This window comes from Chiloscyllium plagiosum, unplaced genomic scaffold (genome assembly GCF_004010195.1).
Source record: "Chiloscyllium plagiosum isolate BGI_BamShark_2017 unplaced genomic scaffold, ASM401019v2 scaf_9255, whole genome shotgun sequence".
NCBI lineage: Eukaryota > Metazoa > Chordata > Chondrichthyes > Orectolobiformes > Hemiscylliidae > Chiloscyllium > Chiloscyllium plagiosum.
The window spans coordinates 5,732-10,118 of NW_025208540.1; the positions used below are offsets into that span (position 1 = coordinate 5,732).

At 41.6% G+C, this 4,387-nt stretch overlaps 1 long non-coding RNA gene across 1 annotated transcript; it reads right to left on the reverse strand.

Annotated features, from left to right (window-relative positions):
- Positions 1–284: 284 nt before the first annotated feature.
- On the reverse strand, positions 285–3,931 carry LOC122546699. Its single transcript, XR_006310794.1, has 3 exons — positions 3,843–3,931; positions 2,988–3,095; positions 285–294 (listed from the first exon to the last, which is right to left on the reverse strand). It is a non-coding gene; the product is annotated as an uncharacterized LOC122546699 (long non-coding RNA).
- Positions 3,932–4,387: the final 456 nt, after the last annotated feature.

Genomic DNA, 4,387 nt, shown 5'->3' on the forward strand with positions numbered 1-4,387 from the left:
GGTAGACTGATTAATAGGGTGAGATCACATAGGATCCAGGGAGAGACAGCCAGTTGGATACAAACTTGATTTGATGGTAGGAGACAGAGTGAAGATTGTTGTTTCAACTTGAGACCTGTGTCCAGCAGTGTGCGACAAGGATCAATGCTGGGTTTATTGTTGTTCATCAATTGTACCATCGATTTTGACGAGAATGTAGGAGACATGATTAGTAAACTAGGGGATGACACCATAATTGGCAGTGTAGTGGACAATGAAGAAGATCATCTCAGAGTATAACAGTATCTTGACTAACTAGAGCAGTGGACAGAGGAATACCAGATGAAATTCAATGCATATAAATTTCTGACATTACATTTTGTGAAGACACACCGGACAGGACTTCCATTTAATGGTAGGGCCCTGAAGAGTGTTGTCAGATTAGTCTTAGGGGTCATTGGACGTAGTTTCTTTGAAGTGGTGATACAGGTAGAAAGGCTGGTGAAGATGGCACTTGGCATCCATGCCTTCAGTCCAGGAATTGAGATGTCATGTTACAGCTATAAAATACATTGGTGAGGCAACATTTGGAGTATTGTAGGAAGGATTTTATTAAATTGGACAGTGCGCAAAAAAAATGATTTACAAGGATGTTACTGAGACTGGAAATCTTGAATTATAAGCAGAGGTTGAATAGGCTGGGAATTTTTTCCAAAGAGCGTAGGAGACTGACAGGTGATCTTATAGAGTTATATAAAATTGAGGAGCATACCTAAGGTGGATAGACAAGGCCTTTTCACCACAGTATGGAACTCCAAACCTGCAGGGCATCGGTTTAATGTGAGTGGTAAAGATTTAAAAGCGACCTAAGGGACAAATTTTCACACACATGGTGGTGCGTGTATGGATCAAGTTGCCAGTGGAAGTGGTGGAGGTGGGTACAGTTACAAAAGTCAAAAGACATTTCAACAGCTACATGGATAGGAATATTTTAGAGGGATATCGGACAAATACAATCAAATGGGACTAGTTCAGTTTTGGAAAACTGGTCAGTATAGACAACTTTGGCAGAAATACCGATTCCCTTGCTGTATGACTCCATCTGCTGTAAAATCCCTCAACTGTTGTTTCCCATTATATACTCCATAAATCTAAGATCATATTGACTTCACAAAATTCAAGAGGTTCCCGTAAAGACAGGTAAAACTCTGTTCCACAGGGAATGTTGGCACTGCCACTGAATTCTCTTATCAAATGAACAGAAATGATGTACTATGATTAAATGGAATCTTGAGCCAGAGAGCCAATGTGTAAAATTTAGCATGAATGCAAGAACCTGTGCACAGCTCATTATCATAGTCGAGTCCAGGATGTGTTTCATCGAAGTACTACTAGCAGAATCAACCCCTACTGTCAAATGTCACTATTGTGTTTATAGGTTGAGTGAATGGGTAAATCATTTGCCGTATACAAAATATTCTGCTGTACAGAGAGCTTCCTGTCAATTAAATCTGGTCTTTGACTCCACATGCTCTGATTTTCGTCATGAATGTACTATATTCTCACTGATTGAAGGCCTTTAAAAAACATAAACATGTTACATCTACTGCGTTACCTTTATCTGCTTTTCCTGTTACTGTTCAAAGTATTAAGAATGGGTACTTTCTATTTTGAAATAAGCACTGACGTTTTATTTTAAATACTATTTGCTGTTTCTTGGAGTCGATTCTCTATTTGAATATAGATTTCACACCACTATTATGTAGTTCCTTTGTACATAATTTATTGGATTAGTTTTAGTTCCCTTTTTATTTTTCAAAAATGCATTTATAAATCTCCTGTTGACTTGTTTCTCTGTTGAACAGTGCTTCCGAAAGGGATACTGACGTTCTCAGAAAGAAAGCAACCAATGATCCAGTATTCCAGCATGAACAGAAGCCAAAGCAAATACGGGTTGAATTCATCTGATTCAGTCTTGTGCATAATTAACACTAGCAATAATAGAACATTCAAGCCCCTCCAATCTCACGTGAACTTGCTGGTGTCTCTGTAAATTAGAAGATCGATTAGATCCCTTCTCACACACTGAGCAGATGAATAGCCTTTCTCCAGTGTGAACCCGCTGATGTGTCAAAAGCTCAGGTGACCATGTAAATCTCTCTGACACACAGGGCGGGTAAAAGGCCGCTCCCCAGTGTGTACACCCTGGAGTGTCAGCTGGTGGGATACATGGGTGAATCTCTTCCCACACATAGGGCCTTTCCCCTGTGTGAATTCTCTGGTGTGCAATTAGATGAGGTGACTGTCTGAATCGCTTCCCATAATGAATGCAAGTGAATGGTCTCTCATTAGTGTGAACCCGCTGATTTGTCTGGAGGATCGAGAATTGACCGAATCCTTTCCCACATACAGAGCAGGTGAATGGCCTCTCCCCAGTGTGGCTGCGTCGATGATTTTTCAATTCAGATGGGTAACTGAAACCTATACCACAAACAGAGCAGGTGAATGCCCATTTTCCGGTGTTGCTACGTTGATGATTTTCCATTTTGGATGGATAATTGAATCCTTTCCCACATTCCCGACATTTCCTCGAATGCCCTGTAAAAAGGAAATCATAAAAGTTATCAGTGTTATAACAGAGTGAAGTTCAATTGTGTACAGAATATACTTGCTGAACTTGTTTACTTTCAGCTCTACATTCACTTCCCATTCACTCACTCATTCTATTTGTCTGTATCCCAGCATGATACAGCAACTGCTCTTCCCAAGACCAAAAGAAATTATAGACTTGTTAACACAGCTCAATCCATCTTGCAAACCATTTTCCTATCCATTGACTTCATCTATACTTCCTGATGCTTTGGAAAGCAGAAAAATAATCAAGGCCCTTCCTACTCTAATCTTTCTTTGTTCTACCCTCTTCTATCAGGCAGAACACATCGAATTTATATGAAATTTGTTTGCATTGAAAAAACAGCTTTTTCCCTGCCATTACCAGACTTTTGAACTGACCTCTTTAATGTTAGTGTTGATCTCTCTCTGCACCATCTCAGCAGGTGGAACATCGTATCCTGCATTCTGTTGTTATCCTCATGCATTTGTACAGAATGGTCTGGCTGTAAAGCAGGTAAGCCAACACTTTTAACTGTACTTCAATACATGTGACAATGATAAATCAAATCAAATCAAATCAAACCTGCCTCTACTCGGTGTCAACATCCAAACCCATCACAGCATTTAAAACTTATTTCTCTTTTGGTTAACTTTCCCTTGTTCCCTCATGGATTATGACTGGCTGTATTCATTTCTCCTCTTGCTGAATCCCCTGAATATTCTGAATCTGACCATGTCAAGTTCTATGCAGAACCCTTTATCTTCCATGAGACTCTGTGCCCAATCTATCTGTGCGATCATCGGAAATGTGCGTTAAGAGGCTATTCCGCTTTCATCAGCTGACGCCTCACACTTACAATATTCCTGCTTGAAATTAGATATGTTCAGTGAACAAAAAGAAATCACCTGTCCATTGTAAAACTGAGTCAGACAGACAGGAGAAACGTATCCTGCCTTCTCAAAGGTAATTAAGGATGGCCAACATGTTATGGCCTTGACAGAAATACCCACAACCCATTAACTAAAACAAACCCTGGTTTGCAAGTACTCAATAAATTCTGATCACAAAAACCACGACTGTAAGGAAAAGCAGAGGAAGCCATTCAGACGGTTGCACCATTCAGTTTTTATCCTGGCCAAACAATGCCCATGTCCTCGCTCCTTGGGAGTATTTACATGGCGCCTGAATGAGCTCCAATCTTCCGAGATGATTCCTAAGAGCACTGAATCAGAAACTTAGACCGTTTTACCTTTCAAACTGGAATAATTTCAACGAGAGATATTGTGAGGAAGATTCAAAAACTGCTTGCACATACACAGAAGACGGGGTATGGCCGTTTTGTTTTAATGTTGCAGGATAATGGTTCCCTCTGCGATTCCAGACGCTGCAGAATATAAATAGCAGGAGGACAGCAAAACACAGGAGCAAAAAACCCTGCCGTCTCGGGGGAAGCAAGTCCAGAGATGAGCATGCGCATTGGGCCTTCCGGAAGTTGACTCGGGTCGGTTTTGGGGGGAGGGGATAGCAGTGAGAGCTGGTTAAGAGGTGCTGATTGCTGGTGTCGGGGCCCGAATCAGATTTGCTCCGCCTGGCCATTTGGCGTCTGTGGTTCAAAGGGAGCAAGGTTACCATTCACTTGGTGCTATCGCTCTTCCACCATACTCTCGCCGCCAGTCCCCGCTCCCTTTTCTCCTGTCCACCGCATCTGGTTCGAGACAAAGGAGCATCCAGAATGCCCCGCTGCCCGTCCTGGTGAGTATGCGCACTTTCAGCACCATCGAATTCAAAGGTTTG